Source organism: Silurus aristotelis, assembly GCF_946808225.1.
Source record: "Silurus aristotelis genome assembly, chromosome: 14".
NCBI classification, from domain to species: domain Eukaryota; kingdom Metazoa; phylum Chordata; class Actinopteri; order Siluriformes; family Siluridae; genus Silurus; species Silurus aristotelis.
The window spans coordinates 5465715-5486855 of NC_139587.1; the positions used below are offsets into that span (position 1 = coordinate 5465715).

The window sequence follows — 21141 nt, forward strand, 5'->3', positions numbered from 1 at the left end:
GTCTAGGGGCAAGAGTTTTAGGAGAGGAATGTTATCCCATTCGTGTCTGATACAGGATTCTTGCTGCTTAACAGTCCTGGGTCTTCTTTATCGTATTTTTCATTTTATGATCCACCAAACATTTTCAATTGATGAAAGGTCTGGACTGTAGGAAGGTCACCTTAGTCCCTAAATTCTTATTTTCAGTTCGAGGGTCATGTGTACTCGATGCAATCTTTGTTTTACGTGAGGAACATAGTTAAAATCTGAGTTCCCTTTTAAACATGTGCAAAATCGCTGCCACTACCTGCCATTGTAATTTTTTTACGACGTCCAGCCATATGGATTCTTTTGTGTTTTTTATGCAGTTACTTATAAAAGGAGAAACTAATGACAATTCTGCATAGCAAGAGAGTGAATTAATGAGTGATGGTAGGAATGAATACATTTATAAATAAAGAAACTGAATGGATAAATAACTATCTTCTACATTCTTTCATCACTGCTTTATAAAATACATTGAGTTCAATTGTTGCTACTGAAAAGCCCATAATGATTTATATGTTTTTTTGGGGCAAAACCATACTGTTTATAAAGCCATTGATGGAGTATGTGCTGATGTTTGGCTAGTTATTGTGCATTCTGGTTGTTCAAAAGCGACACACACTGAAATAATAATATAAAGAAAAAGATGGCAAGAAACTGAGCCATACATTAAATTTAATTCTTTTTTAAAAACACTTATTTTCTTGTCATCTCAATCCCCCGCCAGTAAATGCATTTTAATGACCTTCTACCCATATTTAATTCAGTTTCTCAACCTTGTCTCAAATAAGCCAAATGTGATGTCAAACTTACCACCCTGGCAACCCTGTAAACCAAAAGCTTTTCCACACTTCCTAAACGCTGGCCTGCACTATTGGCCGTGAATAAAAATAATTGACTGTATTACTATTAGAACATGAGTTATAATATAAATACTCGAGTGGATTTAACTGAACTTAATGGAGGGGAAATAGGATAAAGAACATGAGCGCTTTACACTCAGGTTAATACTTAAGATTAGGCCGGAGTGAAGCTCAAAGGCATTTAAATGTGTATCTGCAAGTTATTTGGAAAACGTCCAACGTCTTAAACGTTCTGAAGTACCCTTGTTCAGAGAGGTTATGAGGAAGGTTAATGATGTCTTAACACTTTTATTACAAAAGATTACTTCTCTGTAATGACTTGCTTAGCGGTTAAAGGTGTCTCCATGCATGTGTGTGTGTGTGTATGTGTGTGTGTGTGTGTGTGTGTGTGTGTGTGTGTGTGTGTGTGTGTGTGTGTTTAACATTGCCACAGAAATACAGTATTTGGACAAAGGTATTAAAACTTTTCCAGCCAAATGAGGTCCTTTTTAACAACTGTTACCACAAAGTGGGAGGCACACAATTACACACACAACACACACACTGTAAATGGTGCAGTTCATCTAAAGTTAAAGTTCAGGAACTTTAACCGAATTCGGAGCTCTATTTCTGTTTAAAATTACACTTTTTTTTGTAGAATTAGTGTTCATCAATGTGTAATAAAATCTAGCGCATGTCTGATTTAGCAGACATTAGGCAAATATATCGTTAAACCGTATTAAACATATTTAGATTTGATTGAAAGCGAATTAGCAAGCTTTTCTATATTCTTGCTCATTTCTACAAACAAAACAAACAAGTTTTTTTCCCTTTCTAAGCATCTGGTGGTTACAGTAAAACCTTGTATATACGCCCACTCCACTTGGTGAATGGAGTTTATTTTTAGAAAAAGCACTACAACTAATTAATCCATCTCGGGTAATACACAAGGTTCGGAGGTTTGCGTTTCAAACAACTGTGCTAATGCTGCTTGCTAGTTGGATGCCTATTAAAACAAAAAATCCGCCGGTTTTTACGGCAGTAGCACAACTTTGCAACTTCAATAATTACACTTTTAGTACTCTTGAGTGCTTCCCTTTCCTCTGGTCAAATTCCCATCTGCTTGCTAATTAAAAGTTTGAACTTGTAAGTTTGGACTCCCGTGTTTCCGGCTGCCACTCATCCTCAACTTTTTATTTTTTTTCCTTTTTTCTTCACAGCTGTAAAATTTGCACAGCAGGTTAGAGGACGGCGAGGTAATTTTCTGCTCCTTCCAACTTTTCTGTTCTTAGCAGCACAATGCCATTCCCTCTCTTATTTCATCAGAGGATCCTCTCCCTGGCCTGACCTCGTCCCCATCCGTGCTATGTCTAATTAGCTAAAACGGTATGTTTCGTGAGCACTGCATTTACGTGCCGGAGTTAAAAAAAAAAAAAAGAAAAAACCCTCGGCCTTAAGTTCTCGCTCTTATCCTAATTATCTGTTACTAATTTAAATTTTGGCTGCGTTGCGGCTCGGGAACACTGTTAATGTAAGTGTTCCTGTCTTTCTGAGGGTAATTTGATTTAGAGCGCGTCCACAGTCTAATTAAATATGCTATTTATGCACAGTATGCAAGTTCTAGGCCGAGGCCCATCTGCGTTTCATCACTCTGAGAGCTTTAGGGAGCGAAAGAAGGAGGGAAGGAGGAATGGAAGGGGAGGGCATAGAGATAGGACGGGATTTCGAGTGCAGGAAAAGAGCTATGTAACCTTTATCTTCTTGGAGAAGCCGAAATATTTTGAATATGTTATGGCCATTTTTCAAAGGAGATTTTATTTGTCCCATGTGCTTTCATTTACACTTTAACATATACTGTATTTCGTGGATCTCTTGTTTTAGATCACATTTGCTTGACATATTCTCCCAATATTCCATATTACAATATTATTATTATTTTAAATGACGTTTTTAATCGTACCCCGTCCTCAAAATTCAGCATTAGTAAATGCAATTTTAATGAACCCTTAACAGGATGTTATTTAAGCATAAAACACACACTAGCTAGAGTTAACATATCGCTAGCTGCCACGGAGTGCTAAGCAGACATCTTTTTGTTGTCTTTTTGCTTGAAAGGTTAAGTATTTTTTTTTCAAAGAGGCTTTATGCAAGACGGATAATTAGAAAATGCACGTTAGTTACACCAGTTGTTATTTTTGAGGAAGTCGAAGTAAGCACTGAGATAAATTCAACCGTACAAAAGTGTTTAAGAAATGCCTGTAACAATGTTCCCCTTTGGATATATTTTCAGCCAAGCAAATTGAAAAGATAATTTGCTTTGAGTCACGCATGTTCTATCCAGTCGTGATTTAATCTGGTATAGGATAAAAAAGTAGGATAATATGATGTGATAAACAGTATTAGATATTGGGAAGAGGAGAAAAAAGGACTTACAGATATCAAAAGACTATAAATAAATATTTTGAGATGTTTGGTGATGAGGCACAGAAATGATAGTTGAGTGTGAGGTATAAAATAGAGGTTTTAGAGCAAAAATGATTTCATTCAGACAACATCTTTTTTCAGGAAAGACCTTGCATATTTCCTAATCAGTATATTGCATCTATGACAACAGCATGACTTTGTAGAAAAAGAATGCTGAAGTGGCCTGCCTGCAGTCTAAAACTTTTTTCATTTGAAAACAATCAGCGAATCATAAAATGAAAAATACGACAAAGAAGACCCAGGACTGTTAGAATCCTGTATCACACATGAATGGGACAATATTCCTCTCCCAAACCTCCTGCAAATAGTCTCCTCTGTTCCCAGACATATACAGACTATTGTTAAAAGAAGATGCTATGCTACACAATGGCAAATATGGCCCTTTCTAAACTTTAATCTTTTTTTCTAAATGACCTTTTATGATATTGAATGGTTTCTGTATAATGAGGAATAAAATCTTGGATTATAAGATTTGCAAACCATTGCATTCTGTTTTATTAACATTTTACACAGAGTTGATTTCCTTATTTTAAAAAAAAAATGGGGTTGTGTAATTATTCTTTGTGTGTGTATATCTGTGCATGCAATGCCTAATCAACCCCCTCAAACCCGATTATTATCTGCAGCCAAACAAAAATAACCCCGAATCACAGGTTTTCACTATATTCTATTATTCTTGTAATATTACAAGTTGTACAAAATTTGGAGATTTGACATATATATAACAGTGCAAACTCGATACTTGCGGGGTTTACGTTCTATGACCCCTTGCGAATAACAAGGTTTTGACTCTCCTTTTGATGGGGAATTGTACGAGTTACCTTTTGGTTCCAAATAAAAAGTCGCGAACTATTGAGATTGCGAGTGTCAAGGTCGCAAGTATCGAGATTTCACTGTATATATATATATATATATATATATATATATATATATATATATATATATATATATATATATATATATATATAGCGGGCATGTGTGCAGGCAAACCACTAGTGAGGCTAAAGGAGGCGAAACCAGATGATATTTGGAATAACGTTCCAGTTGTCAAAACAAAACACTTGTTCGAAAACCGTGTGCGTCTGCATTTTCGTCAAGATCGTACTAGGAAATGTGTACCTGTTTAATGAGAAGCCAAGAACCGCTCGCCGTTATCAATTATGGAGCAGAAGGAATTCTACAAATGTAGTGCAACAAATAAGCTGTCGTTCAGAGTTTGAGTTTGCATCAAACCTTTACTCCTTTCATGTCGAGGGGGGTTGAGAAACTCTGTTTAAACTAGTAATGCTAGTAAAATCATAGGTGTTTCTCTCCCTTCTCAATAGCAGTAACGCTAGCTAAATCAAGGGTGCGTCTTTTCTGTCAATCGCAACATTGTTAGCTTGTTTCTCTTCCTTGTCAGTCACCGTAGCCCTAGTAAAACTGTAGGAGTTTCTGTCCCTTGTCAATTAGTGCAATGTTACTAAAGTTGTGAACATCTTCAAGGCTAATCACAGCAATGGTAGTAAAGATGTGGCTGATTTCCTCCCCTGTCAATCACAACAATGCTAGTAATAAAGTGGGAGTTTCTCTTCCCTGTCAAATCAATGTAACACTAGCAAAATTGTGGGTGTTTTTTTTCCCTTGTCAATCACAGTAATGCTAGAAAAAATCATGGCTGTCTTTCTAACCTGCCAATCACAGTAGTAACACTAGTAAAATTGTGAGAATCTTGAAAGATAATCATAGTAACGCTAGTAAAATTGTGGGTGTCTTTGAGTTCAACCACAGTACACAGTAACACTAGTAAGTCTCTCTGTATCTTTCTCTGCTGTCAGTCACAACAAAACTATGAAAGCTATGGGCATCTTCAGGGCCAATCACAGCAACACTAGTAAAACTGTGAATGTCACTCTTCCTTGTCAATCACAGCAACAATAGTTACACCGTAAACGTCTCTCTTTTCTGTCAATCACAGTTAACTTACCAAAATCTTGGATGTCTATGAGGTATGTGGAAAAAGGTGGATTGTGCTTTTTATTGAGTGTACTGACACTCATGACACAAAATAAAAAGCTTGTGTCTTGTAAATAGTTGCTAGCTGGCCTGGTGGCTGTAAATCAACCAACAGCATACTAGTGTAGATATTTAGAATCTGTTTAAAATGTTCATCGTCTTGGCCTTTTTTTAGTATACAGGCTTGTAGCATACATACGCTTACAAATATTGCACTAATAATACAGATAGTCCCCGAGTTACGATGGTCCGATTTACGATTTGCCCCATACTGATCACTCTTCTTTAAGAATCCGGGGTAGGCCATGTCTCAATTAGGATATTTTCCTCATTCATACTGTTTCAGCCTTAAGGATAACATTTTTATGATTTTATAGAAATCTTTTTTAATTATATTTAATATATTTATTTATATTTAAATATTGAATAATAATAATCATAATATTAAATATATAATATATGAAATTATATTTAAATTATATACAACGTTTTATTGTGAATGTTTAAAATTCTTTGCAATTCTATTGTTTTCTATTGCAAATTTGGTTTACTTATCTTATATATTTATTGCTCCTATTTTTTCTCCTAACCTTCTATTCTATTCTCTCCTTTCTTTTTATTCCATTTCATAAAACAAACCAGTATTCAAAAGCTTTGTGTTCATGGCCCAAAAAAATTAGGAATTTGAATGATCTCTTCATTGAACTGCCCCAGAGCTTTGCCAAGATGGCCGCCGAGTAGGTGGAATTTAATAGAAGGACTTTAATATTCCTGTGACCCCCCGAACGTAATCTATTACTGCGCTACACGCGACACAAATGCAAACTTTAAAGTTTTGGCGAGTCGGCGAAAGAGAAAGCGGCGAGATTATTCTGCTTTATTTGGTTCACGAGTGCTTATCTGGATTTCAGTCAGTCTTCATTTGATGACCTTTTGCATGCAGCGTAATTTAACATTTTCCTACAGCTTCTTAGCTCAGCGGTGAACGAGCTGTACTATTGACCATGAGCTCGTGAGTTTAAATGCCACTGCTGGGCCCCGGAGGTGTAGGGCTGGATTGTATTCTGTGCCTCACTTTGAATAAAATCGTCTGCAGTATAAATAAAAACGTCTCTGCATTCTCTCCGTGTTTACATCAGTTTGCTAATAAAAAAATCATGTGCGTTCATTTACGCACTACCTCAAAAACATACGTCACTATGCTCAATGGGTGAGGACGGATTCCTTTAATCATATCATATAATCTTGTCATTGTTGCCTTATTCCTACTTCCTGAAATGAAGCACTTGACCTGATCCTTGACTTGATGATCCTATTATAGAGACAGAGTTCGTATCATTGCAGACTGACTTCAGGAGAGACTCTTCTGGTTATTTATAGCCAGTGTACTGATTGAAAACAGGTGACTGCAATCAGAAATCCGGAAATCTAGTTCGGGAATTCTGACACTTGTGACTAATAATGTGACAAATCCCACTGGGTGAATGGGGGGATCCGCGAGAATGTGGATGTTCCAGCAAGATAGTGCCCCTGTGCACAAAGCAAACCACATAAAGATATGCTTTGCATGGGTTGGAGTAAAAGATCTTTTAGAGCTTAGACCTTAACCTTATTGAACACCTTTGGGATGAATTGGAACACTGACTGTACCCCAGCCCGTTTTATCACACCTACTGAATGAAATCTTACAAATCTCAACAAGCACGCCCCGAAATCAAGTGGAACATCTTTCCAGAAGGGTAGAGGAAATTATATTAGCAAAATGGGATTAACTGTGGAATGAGATGCTCAAAAAGGACATTCCACACTTACGCAAACATTGGGCAATATAGTTGTGGATGGTAAGGAAGTAAATGTAATTCGTTACAGAACTTGAATCGTTTTTTTTCGTGTATCTGTACTTTACTGAAGAATTTCAGTTTGGGAAGACTTTTACTTACATTCACTACATTTCGTTGCCAAATATTGAACTTTTTACTCAACTACATTTCACAGTTCCTTTTTATTTATGAGTGGATTAAAACTGAACTGGTCAAACACACAGCAAGCCACCAATCGGGATAAAGTACGCGTTTTCTCTGTTTTAAACTTGTTTTGATTGCCGCTTGGCAGTGGCGGATTTAGGAGGCGTGCAAAAAAGCTGCATGCAAAAAAAATATCATGTCAAGGTCAATAAACTTGGTCAGGACTCGGAGTGTGCAACCATCCCCTGGAGAAGTTCCCTCACACATACACTCAGAAAGGAAAAGGTTGGGTGACATCAAGTCAATAAGGAGAACTGAACCCAAATTAAAATTATGGGTGACAAAAAAAAGTGTCTAAACCCTCAGGAGCCTAATTCAGAAAAAAAAGGAAAGAATGGGGGAAACATGCAAAAGATAAAGGTGTGTATGCAGCTCTATCACTCATCGCGTAAAAAAGATTCACTTGGCTTATAACTAAATAGCGCTTAGGTCATGCTGTGACGCCTGCTATGCTTTTACGCACAGAGCAACAATATTTCTTTCAGCTTGCATAAAAGTATAATTTATAGCATGCATTTGATCATAAGTGTGTAGATTGCAACAAAACAAATACAACAACAATTGAGGTGATTCAACAATCTGTGATTGTACTAACAGGTCCTGAAGGTGAGGGAGATCTCCAGTGCAGCTTAAAAGGCTCATTTAAAAGACATATTTTTTTAGGATATAGATGCTGTATGTATCATATGGCTACAATTAACCAAGGAGGTTTAAAGATCTTGGCTCTGAAAGTTTGATAAATTGTTCACAATGATGTGTACTTAATTGTGCAATAAATGCATTTAGGGTGATATTTCTCTAAAATGGAGCTTTTAGAAATGTATCCAGATTGGTGAACTGCTTTGTGAACATCTTTTTACTCATCCAGTGATGATAGCTGAAGCAAAGAGGAGCTTTTCAGAGATAAAACTAATCAAGAGGGTAGACTTTGGGTCATGTGGTTGTTTTTTCCCAGAACGTCATTCAAGCTGAACATCAGGTAACACATTTTAAGAGGAATAAATGGTGGGAAAATTCCTGACTCTACCTTTTTATTTTTATTTGCATCATTTATTTTTAAGTCGTTGAAAATAAGATTTTGGGCTCCCGATAATTTTAATAGATATCAATCAGTGTTTGACTCATTAATATTATTCTGTTGATAAATTGGTGTGCTAAGAGTAATATTAGAGTCTTTTCAAGTGTCTTGTGAAAAAAATTATAATAGGAACTTTATAGCAATAATAAATCAAAATTGTATACTTCAGTACATTTAAAGGCAAATACTTTTGAACTTTTATTCAAGTGAAAGTTTAATACATGCTTTGTGTACTTTGTCCACCACTGGTATATATATATATATATATATATATATATATATATATATATATATATATATATATATATATATATATATATATATGAAGTGTAACAGTAGACAAAATTGACAGTTCGGTACTTAGAGGTAAAATGACCTCGTTTGGGTAAAATACAGATTTATGCATGCACAAAACGAATCATATTTCGGGTACGGAGTGAGTAGCCACAGTGACACTGCGCTAACTCAAGTTTAATAATAATTCAAGTATGCACTCAAAGTGTGAGGCAGAGACTAAACAAACTTGCGGTCCGCCACTTGATATGTTCCTGAGGGACACAAAATCTCCACAAGAACTCTCCAAAATTTGGTGAAGGCGCTTCCCAGAAGAGTGGAGGTTATAATACCAATGGGGACTTCATTTGTAATTGGATCTTCAAAAAGCCATGAACTTTTGATCATTTAGTGGACAGACGGACGGATGGATGGATGGACGGACAGACAGACAGATAGATAGACAGACTCAATTTGCCGCTGAAACACTACACCCAAACAATCGTGACTGCTTTCGATTTCATCCGTCTGCCCCTTTGTCATGTTCCAGAGAGCAGCTCTTACACAAGCCACTTACCCAGCATTGTCCACTCGCAGTGTACAAGCAACAGCGTGAGCCAAATAAATATGTTTTATCGGGCAGTGCGACAGGACGCGAGGCCAAGATAAGCCCCGATGGACAGGAAAGCTTTGACTCGAAACAACAAACTTCACCACAAAACAATGTCGACTCGTCGTAAATCAGAAGGAAAAGACGCGGCGTTATGGGAATCGGCTGGTCAGCACTTGACCTGTGGCTCGTTTTTAACCTTGAACGTGTTCTGCCTTTCACAATGTTGTCAAAAGAGAAATAAGGAGTTGGCCTTCGGAGCTGCTGACAGATTTAATGGTTGCTACAATATTGTGGGAATTCAGAAAGATTTGGGAAGCGCCGCTGTTTGTACATTTGAGTAGAAGAATACGGCTTTATCTGTCTGTCTGTCTGTCTGTCTGTCTGTCTGTCTGTCTGTCTGTCTGTCTGTCTATGTTATTCTGCTTATATCACAACCATTACAACTAATTTATTTATCATTTATAGTTATATTTAATAACAATTGTTCAAAGCATTGACAATGGAGACTCCTTCCTCCAATAACTACACCTTCATCATATAAACAATTATAAATTTTTCTTTAATATCATAAAAAAAAAACACTTTTTCAAAAGGGATCATATTATGAAATATTTGTCACATGTACTTTACAGCACAGTAAAATTCTTTTTTCACATATCCCACTAATGTTAGGAAGCTGGGGTCAGAGCACAGGGTCAGCCATGATACAGCACCCCTGGAGCACAGAGGGTTAAAGGCCTTGTTTAAGGGCCCAAAGAGTGGCAGCTTAAACGCCAGACCTTCCGATCAGTAACCCAGAGCATTAACCGAAGAGCTTAAAAACAGCATCGCACTTGCAATCAATCACTTATCCTGAATATCAGCAGGAAATGTAGAATTTCAGTACTGCTATAATAAAGCTGTACTAGATTGCGAGAATTTTTTTTTAAAGTCACTTTATATCAGGTATTTATGCATAAACTGAATAAACAGATCCAATCTCATTTCAGAGTGGATTCATTAACACTGAATAATCCTTTCACTGACACTCATAGTCTAATCTATGGACTGTGACAGTCGTACGCGATGACACTGTAGTGCTAACCTCTGCCGCACTGACAGCAAAAGGTGTGAGTTACAGTTCCAAGCAAAAGAGAAAGAAACAAAAAAAAAAAACACCTCCCACTGTCATGTGTTACAGAGAATACTAATGACTGGAGCAGGATTAAAAAGCTGTTTCCTACACTGTGTACGATAATCACTCACATGCGCCCAGTCCGACGCCAATATATCAAATTCGAAGCAGCGCGCGCTAACAAGGACCGGATTTAAAAGGAAGCAGATTTTCTCCGGGCCACTCGCACGTCAGGCCGTGTGACGAAGCTCAAGATGTAAATGGGAAGTTTTGCATTTGCAATAACAGATGGTCTCGGAGCTGTATGCCGATAAACAGCGTCCCAAATGGCCGCTCGACACACAAATCCATGTGGACAATTTACAGCCCTTATGCTCAACTCTCTGAAGACCGCGTGTCATTTTATTGTGTGGCATCGCGCGAGATTTCTCGTTGCAGTCTTTTATCGCGCGACGTTCGGCTCGAGTTTGTCTCGCTTGTACATTTTTTATGATTTTTTGCACAATTCAATTTCAATTAAAAAAAGATACACGGTAAAATATTACTCCAGGAAAAGTGCTTCGTTTAAACTTTCACTTCGAGTCAAAGTACAAAAGTATTTGACTTCAAATGTACTTAATTATCCAAATTACTATGATTTATTATGACTATAATGTTCCTATTATTATTTTTGTCACAAGAATCCTCTCAGAATGTTCCTCTCAGCACTCCAATCTATTTATAGAATGATTATAATTTTTACAAACACTGATTGATATCTATTGAAATTATCATGAGCCCAAAACCTTCTTTTTAACTACTTAAAAAAAATCACAAATAAGGTCACGTTTCTCGTGGCGAGTTCGAGTCTGGAGTTTCTTCCATCATTGATTCCTTTAAAAATGTTCTGCTTGCTGTTGAACTGATGCTGAACTGTATGTTGGTGATCAGTAGATACACCAAGCGCCGATCAAAACAAGTTTAAAACAGAGCGAGTGCTCGATCCTGATTGGTCGATTGCTGTGTGATTGACCAGTTAATTTTTATCCTCATAAACAAAAAGGAACGACTGATTTCGCAAAATCGAGTTGAGTAAAAAGTACAATATTTGAATTTGAAATATAGTGAAGTTTTAGTCTCCCCCAATTAAAATACTTTAAAGTACAGATACACAAACAAATGTATATTTACATTGTTAACGTCCATCACTGGTCTACAAACTACATAAAGTAGTAAAAGTAAAATATTTCTATATATTCAGCAGCTAGAACATTGACTTTGACAAAGATTAGCGATCTTATAACTCCTATTTTAGAATCCTTAAAGCTTCCTGTCAGGTTTCGAGCTGATTTTCAAACTCTGACATATAAAGCTTTTGGGTGTGAATTGACTCCCCAGTCACTCTGAGCTCCGAACAATTTACATCCCGTAATACAATTTTTTTCACTATGCTCCACAGGTGATAAGACTTTCTTCATAACCTACAGTGGACATTTAACATAATCCTAAACTGACCATAAAACCTGTTTCTGTTTTACACAAAAAAAATGCTGATGTAATGAATTTCCTTTCTTTCTTTTATTGGAGGACATGAGCGTGTCAGCGCTTTGCCATGAGAGTGTATTTTGTCTGTGATTAGTGTGCATGGGTTGCTACGATGGCTTGTGGCTTCCGTGAACATTTTTTTTTTCATTCGAGTGTCCATCAGTGAACAGTTAATAACTGCAACAATGATGGACCTAAAATGAATGGACTCACAGTGTCACCCAGATCTTAAGGTTTCTTCTATCGATTCCTGAGTGTTTGTGGCTCAGACACGCTCTCCCAGTTTAAGTGCAGGTTAAAAAACGTATCTTTTTAGCAAAGCCTACACATAACCCACATCTCACATCATAACCTTGTGCTGCAGAACATCTGATCACATCACATTATCAACTTGTGCTGGTAATATCATGAACAGCAGCTACGCTAATTCCTCTCCACTGCTTCTCTTTCTCTCCCCATTCAGAGGCATTCTGAGGTTGCTCCAGCTCCAGTCACGTCCCACCTCATGAAGATTGTGGACCTTTAAAGAAGTAGATGCCGACCCCACAAACATCTCGAACCATCTAGAGACGTACCAGCACCATTTGGATTCCACTTCATGTTCAGTTTGGACATTGGACCTCTTTCAGTGTTTAAAGGCTCTGGCATGGAGAAGCTGGTGTTGGATCTGTGATGATTTTAAATGTTGAGCTATTTTATGAGTTGCTCAGTAGCTCCTAGTTTTATAACCACAATGACTGTATAAGACTGTAGAAAGAACATTACTCATAATCGCACACTCCAGTGCTCATGTTAGTTCTCACTCTCCAGTGTTCTGTATTGTTTAAAGACTATAATCACACTCTTGATGTCACCCAAATGAGGATGGGTTCCCCTTTTGAGTCTGGTTCCTCTCAAGGTTTCTTCCTCATAACATCTAAGGGAGTTTTTCCTTGCCACAGTCGCCACGGCTGCTCATCAGGGATAAACACACACTATTCACCTTAACTCTTAAATTCTCTAAAGCTGCTTTGAGACAATGTCTGTTGTGAAAAGCGCTATAGAAATAAACTTGACTTGACTTGACTATCTGCCACTTTCGCCACTGTCTCGCTTATTACAGATAAATGCACAGGAACCAACTAACGACGCTAAGATTTATATCTGTTTAATTCTGCAGAGCTGCTTTGGAACAATGTCCATTGTTAAAAACGCTCTATAAATAAAACTGATTCGAATTGAAAAATTAGCAACATTTTTCCCAGCACTGGAATTTTCTGTTTTCTCTGTAAAATGACAAGCTGAGATGCTGGTAAAGGTTCTAAAAACTGTTCATCACTGCTTAAATCTAAGCAATATCATAAACTAACTCGCCTCAAACACGTTCAGCAACATATAGGTTTATTAATTAATTGCTTATTATTAATGCTTATTAATAAAATAAATATTGTACTTGGCCAATTACTGTGGTATCACTCTTTGATTTGGAATTGAAAAATCGAGCACTTTGGGATGGCAATATGTTACAACACAAAATAATGGGCTGTAGCTTGCATTATTTTCAAAACAGCACAGTTAGTTGAGTATGGAAGCCCGTTTTCTTCGCAATAGAATAACAAAAAATGCCTAATTGCGACCGTATTTCTAGTTCTGACTATATTTCATTCCAACTTTTTTAATGTGATTCTGACTAAATGTTTTCACAATTCTATTTCCAGCAAGGTCCGACTTAATTTCTCGAGATTCTCATTTTATTTCTCGCGATTCCGACTTTATGTCTCGCAATTCCGACTTTATTTCTCGCAATTCCGACTATATTTTTGCCAATTCTGAGTTTTTTTCTATCAACCAAGAAGTAGCTTGAGTTATCAACTTGAGTTCTGCTCCCACTTTAATGTTACCAGACATAGCAAACAGTAGCTAATGCTACAGTGGCCACGTCTGTTCTGTTCAGGTCCGGAACAGTAAAATAGTCCTCAAATGTCCTCTTTGATTTTATCCATTGTTTTACATATCGATCTATTGCTTTTGGTTTATTTCATTTTCAATGTGTAAATCTTTCTGGCACTTTAGAGGCGGCGACGCTGTCCTATTGCCTAAAAAAAGTCTGGAAAAAAAAGCTGGAATTACGAGAAAAAAAAACAAAAAACGTCAGAATTGGATTGAGACAAAAAAATTGTACTGGACACTAAAGGTTTCTGTATTGCAGCTAGCATGCTAGCATAACATGCACTTATTCTCTGCTTGAGTAAAGCTTGAGAAAAATGATAAATTTGCTATTGGATGGTGTGTTTTTGTGAACTTTTTTTCGTATTTTCAATAAATAACTCAGCTAAACAGTGTATTCAGCATAAACAACATTAGTCGTCATTAATTTTATGATTCGAAACTGATAAATTAAGGTTCACGTCGTTGAATAATTGATTTACACAAACTCTGGAGCTTTGGTAGCATTTGAAGAAACAAACCGTATTAAACTCCTGTGAATCTACAAGTTTTAATACGTTTGGCCCTGATTACTGAATGCTAATGTGCTCTAGGTACCGCAAATAAGACTGTATGATAGTTTCAAATGAACTTCCAGCAATCAGAAATCATACCACGCTCCATAACATTTCCAGTCATTATACTACTAGCGAACCGGCCCACGATATATCACACTACATCTATTCGGTTCTTTTTTAGATAATATATTCTTGGATACATGTGTTTTCTCGAGCTGATGGAATAAAAACCTGATTCAGACTTTCGGACCGCGATGCATGTCTTGCGTGAAGCGAAGTGCCACTCTGAGTCACAGCAGGCTGCGTGAATTTGACAGCGAGCACGATGAGGGATGTGGAACGTTAGCAGCTATGACAGATATGTTGCGTGAGGGTCCGTGGTATTATACCTACACAGCGAGAGCCTCGGGCACAGACTGCCAAGACGACTTGACGAGATCCGAGTGCAATAAGGAAAAGAAAATACGGCCACACGTGAAGCAAATCCGTGCATTAACAGCATAAATAAAATAGTGACTACTAATTTGTGACTAATATTCGATATGTAGGTTAATAAACTGTTTCTCAAGCTGCTATGTGAATTTGACGTATCACGACACTACGGCAACAGAGGCGTGCCGGTGTTAGTCGCATAGGATATAGATTTACATGGCAGAGGTAGAGCTGCATCTTCCTGGAGACAGAACAGGAAAAGAACGTCTGGTTTTATTTAATCTGTAGTTCTTTATTTTGCACTACAGGCTGGTTTTTGAAAGGGTCATGTGTTAGAAGTGAGAAGGCTCTTAAGTAAATTTATGATTTGCTGTCTGGCTGAAACAAAGTAATAAAAGTAATCTATTTGTATCGTATTGAATCGCATTGCATCATATTTCTTTCTATCTCATCGTACTGCATTGAATCGCATCGTGTTAAATCAAATCGAATCACGATTCATCGTAATAGAGGTGAATCGTTTCGCATCGGTAGCTGCTCCATATGTATCTTTTATGTAACTTTAGCTATGCATCGAGATGCAAATCGCATCGGCCTAAATATTTCATTCTATTACTAGCTAAAAAAATATTGACTACAAAAATTGTTCCTAATTAGTTTATCTTTTCATATAAGACTGCATGATGTATTTGCAGTTTGTTATTACCTGGTTGAAGAAAACAGCTAATACAGCTCATGTTTTTCTTTTTCTTGCACATCGTTTTTGGTTTTTCGAATTTTTCTAAGACACACAATTACATATTCCCCGATTTATACATTCAATTAATAAAGAAGCAAATAAATCATGTTTATACGGTTAGTTGCACTAACATAAGAAGTATATATTGAAAGAAATGTAATAATAATAATATGGCTATAATAATATAAAATTATAATTTTTTTTTTATTTTTGTAGTTTTTTTTTTGGCATCATTATTTTGTGTGGGAATTAAAAAAAAAGACATTCACGACTTCCATAAAAGTGAAACGGGTTTTATATGGATACTACCATATACTATAGAGCAATACTGTTATGTATGTAAGTGCAGGGCCCCAGCGTTAGCCATAAACCCCAGAGAGACATCAAAACGAGAGAAATACAGACTTTACACAACACGAACTCTTTCTAAGCGTCCACGAGCTTCTCGGAGGAGGCATCATTTAGTAGACACTAAGCCGGTGGCCATAGAGTGCACAGTAAATATTATTACCGCGGCGAATCTAATTTGGCCGTACCCTGCTGTAGTGAGTTTATTGCCCTACACGAGGTTGGTGCATCTGCGGTGCCAGCCAGGGATTCCTTGTGCCCTTGTGTGGCCTGCTGTTTGTGCTCGGCTGTAATTACTTTACACGAGTTTTGGTGTGGAGGTGAGCTGAGAGGGCTGAGCTGCTATAAAGGGGCTTTTAAGGGTCTGAGTACTGAGTGTGTGTGCGAGTCTTGTGTGGGTATTTGTAATTCTAATAAAAAAAATTACAGGATTTCAGTGCTACAAAGGGTGTGTACTCGGACTTTTTTATTATTCATCCCAATAGTGATTTCTTTTTATTCTTCCCGTACCATGTGAGGCACATTGTGTGGCAAGGGCCTGATGGCTAGCTCAACACCCACCCACCCCTTCATTCACAGCCAGGCTTGAGACCATCCATGGTGTAGTACTCTAACCCCATTCCCACACATGAGACCCATGGGGGGCTGAGGTGGTTAAGGGCCTTGCTCAAGGGCCCAAGAGTTGGAGACGCTGAAACGTTCCAGAGAAAAAAACTAATAAAGTTCTATGGCCATCCGGAAAGCATTCCATTTTGTCCGTGCCATTTTATTAAGTCCACGATGCGTCGCAGCTCCTAGAGCGAATTTTCTCCGATCGGTGCCTGGGATGAGCATCCGTTACACTGGAAGTGACACTTAAGCTCCACCGTGTAGCCTGCTATCTGCGCATGGGCAGATAAGAATTTGATTTAACACCCAATTAAAAGGCGTCATTGAAAAATTACTTCAAATAAGCCTTTTATTTTCTTTAATCAGTCTTCGATTCAAGTCTTCCCCAGACCTGCTCAAGCGCGAATCGAGGACTCATGAATTTTTATTAAAAAAAAAATATAAAAAATCTAAGCCTCCTTCCAGACTCCACCAATTTCTTTCACTTTTTTGTTACAGGGTTTGATAGAAATTTAATAAATCTATGAGCTCCTGCCAGCTCAATTTATCATCCCTTTTCCACCAGACTGGGCCATTATGCCCACGCGGGCAAATGACGTGAGAGCCAGCTAACCAAAACTTCATCGAGCATGATTGAAGTAGAGCCGTAATCATCGCCACTGAACCATATAATTGCAATAGAATACGAGCGGCCCGAGCGTCAGCCTTCGTTTTAATTCCTAAAGACTTCCACGCCAGGAACGTTCTCATGAAGACGCTTCAGATGAGGAGGAGGACGAGGAGTTCTGTTTGTTTTTTTCGCTTTTGATTTTCCTCTTTCATGCAGAGGACAAAAAATAGGACAGATCTTTTAGGGTACAGTTACACAAGGAACAAACAGATGCAACAGTGGCAGCTGTTACACATTCTTAAGTTTATGTTATTGATGTACCTTCACAAACAAAAGTATAAAGGTACAGTATAATAACACTCAGTAATAACACTCAATAATAACCTGCTTGGGAAACAATGAGAAATAAATAAGGAATTATTATGAATATTATTTTAAACATTTACTACTTCTACTACCACTACTAATTACTAATTAATTAGTAATTACTAACCATTATTATTTTATTTTTTTTTATTATTTTGTGACCCAATTTATTCCAATAACAATTATTATTTGTTAATAATCAATCAAATTAATTAAAAACTTAATCACAGCTGGGAAATTATAATAATAATAAAAAAAAAACAAATAAGAAGAATTACTATTTATCAATGCTATAATTTATTATTAATATTATTATTATTATTATTATTATTATTATTAGTTTAATTAAAAAACATTATAATAATAAGAACATAAATTTTTTTATGTATTTTTTTATTATTATAATTTTAGAGCTGTGAAACTAATAATCATAATAACTAATCTAATATAATTTAAAACTAATCATAATATTGTTATTGAGATAAATTGAGTCCTTATATATATATATATATATATATATATATATATATATATATATATATATATATATATATATATATATATATATATATAAATAAACACACACACACACACACACACACACACACACACACACACACGTATATATATATATATATATATATATTATAATAATATTATATAATAATAATAATTTTTATACAATAATAAAAATTGTTTTTTTTTGTAATAATAATAATAATAATAATAATAATAATAATAATAATTATTATTATTATTATTATTATTATTATTAGAGTAGTAGTAGTAGATATATGAAATAATATTTATGATAATTCCTTATTTATTTAATCATTTGTTTTTTGTTTATGAAATAAATATTCAATCAGTTAATCAACCCATCAATTACTTATTTTTAGTTATTAGTTATTAATTAGTTATTGATTCGTTGGTTCGTTACTTAATTAATTTATTTCCCAGCTGTGATTTTTCCAATCTGACACAATCAGACGAAATTTCCGGCATGCGTTTTGTGCATGCGACGCTTAAACGTACAGCAGTAGCACATAAACATCACTGCCCATTGTAACCTCACACTTGAAACGCAAAATGTGAAAAAGAAATCGTAAAAGTAAAGAAGTAAAGGAATTCAAAAGTTTCGTTCTGCACTCCGTACCTGAGCTTCAACACCTGAGAAGAGCAAAATTCCATTTTCTCATCTTCACTATATCTTTTAGTGCCATAACCTTCTGACTTCAGCTCCCATTTTCTCCCAAAGCAGCATATTTCCCTTTCTTCTTCCTACAAGTTTATTTTTCACTTCTGGTTTCTAAGAAGAGAGTTGGAAAGCTTGGAATATTTAAATTTTTTATATAAATAAGCAGTAGAGGGTTAAGGGCCTAGTTCAAGTGCTCAGTGTGGTGCTGCTAGAATTCAAACTCATGACCTTCTTAGCAAAAACCCATTATTTTAACCAATAAGCTTTTACTCTCCCCATCCCAGCCATATTTACTGCATCCAGCGAAGCCTAGGCTGTTGAGGAGGCTGCTGTGGGTTGTTTTTCGTTAAATAAATCAGATCTCTCTCACCAACATTCCATTTTTTGCCATTGGATGATGATAATGATGATAATTATTATTAAATACGGTGTATATTGACAAATTGTGACGTCTAGACGACTGGGTCAGAGCATATCCAAAACTACAGCTCTTGAAAGATGTTCCTGGTCTGCAGTGGTCAGTATCTATCAAAAGTGGTCCAAGGAAGAAACAAGGATCATATCCCATTCCCTATTTACAGTTATAATAACCTCCACCTCCCCTCAATGCTGGGTCATTCGAGGTGACATCAAAATGTTTGAACACGCCAACAGATGGCAGCACAAAGCTGCACGCACAGTCACAAGGAGCACTGACCTTCATAAGTCAGTGTGCCATTGTCCCTTGTACATCCGGAGCTGCTCAACTGGTGCTTTTCTGACCACATGCATTACCAGGTCTGCGACCAGACAATGTCACAGAGCTCTCCTTACACGTGAGTTTCTCGCCAGAAACAAGATGTGCTGTATTGCTGTGCAGGGGAAATATTTTGAAGGTGATCATGTGTAAACATAGATAAATAAAGTCATTATACTACCGTGCCCGTCTGTCCGTCACACACCTCGTGCACTAGGTTACAATTAAAATCACTTAATTTGGAACAAACTCGTACTTTATACAACAGGCCAGCAGGTGGCCTAGCATTTCTTTAAAGCTGCATATGTTGTCTCTGTGTTTTTCTGTCAGCTGCCATGGGCTCAAAATCGTGTAACAGATAATGCGGTGCACCTGGACAGAATTATTTTTTTTGTCTTGTCCTTCTGCAGACTGGCATAAGTTCCACATTATAATCATTTCTGATACCACACTGTGTGTGTAGAACATGGCATGTGTCATTTCGCACTGCTGAACATCATCATAGACGTTACTGCTTTCCTGTTTGTTCTCCTCGGGGAGCTCATTCAAAGAGCAGCAAGCAGTGGCCATCATTCCCTGGGAGAAGTTTGTAAAAAAAAAAAAAATATATAAAATACAAAAAAAACTCGCCATGGCAGGATTCATTTTTCAAACAGAGCACTGTGGTGCCCACCCCCTTATCGCCGGGGGCGACAGCGGTCTGATGGCCATGCGAACCCTCCGAAAGCATATGCCTGTCATGGCATTTCCAAGGCGACCCGGGCTCAGCTGGTGGGCAAAGGCTGGTGGGAAAAAGGACAGATCTGTGCATACTGTGACAGAGAACCTACACCCTTACAACCCCAACACACTCACACACTCCTCTGCACCGAATCCATTAAGAGGCCCTTTTATACACTTGCTTTTCCACTTCAGGCACATAAAATGGCCACCGCCATTTCAGCCAACAACACGCTTTTGATGAATTTATTGTTCACGAAAGAGTGCTTTGCCATCTGGGCGAGTTTATCCTTTTATTATCATTCTGTTCCTTTTTTGCAGGACAATAATTTAGCCTTTATACAGGATTTCATAGAAATGCTCATTCACAAAGCAAATTTTCAATACTTTGTAAAATGAGGGCTGTATCACGAATAAATTCACAATAAAGTGACTGATCATTACGAGCCCTCGCGCACTTAACTGCCGTAATCTTCTCAATCTTTTAAACTGTGTTACATGCTGCAGATCGAATCTCAATTTTGGCTGTGAAAATGTTTCCTATATTTACTAACTAACTAACTAACTAACTAACTAACTAACTAACTAACTAACTCTCTATCTATCTATCTATCTATCTATCTATCTATCTATCTATCTATCTATCTATCTATCTATCTGTCTGTCTGTCTGTCTGTCTGTCTGTCTGTCTGTCTGTCTGTCTGTCTGTCTGTGTGCCTATCTATCTATCTATCTATCTATCTATCTATCTATCTATCTATCTATCTATCTATCTATCTATCTATCTATCTATCTATCTATCTATCTGTCTATCTGTCTGTCTGTCTGGAACGTTCTTTCTTTCTTTCTTTCTTTCTTTCTTTCTTTCTTTCTTTCTTTCTTTCTTTCTTTCTTTCTTTCTTTCTTTCTTTCTTTCTCTTTCTTTCTTT

The 21141-nt window shown here is 36.8% G+C and overlaps 1 protein-coding gene across 4 annotated transcripts in view; it reads right to left on the reverse strand.

Moving 5' to 3' along the window:
- aff2 (AF4/FMR2 family, member 2) overlaps positions 1 to 21141 on the reverse strand; it is a 255571-nt gene that overhangs the window by 124780 nt on the left and 109650 nt on the right. The gene's annotated exons all lie outside the window — the stretch shown is intronic.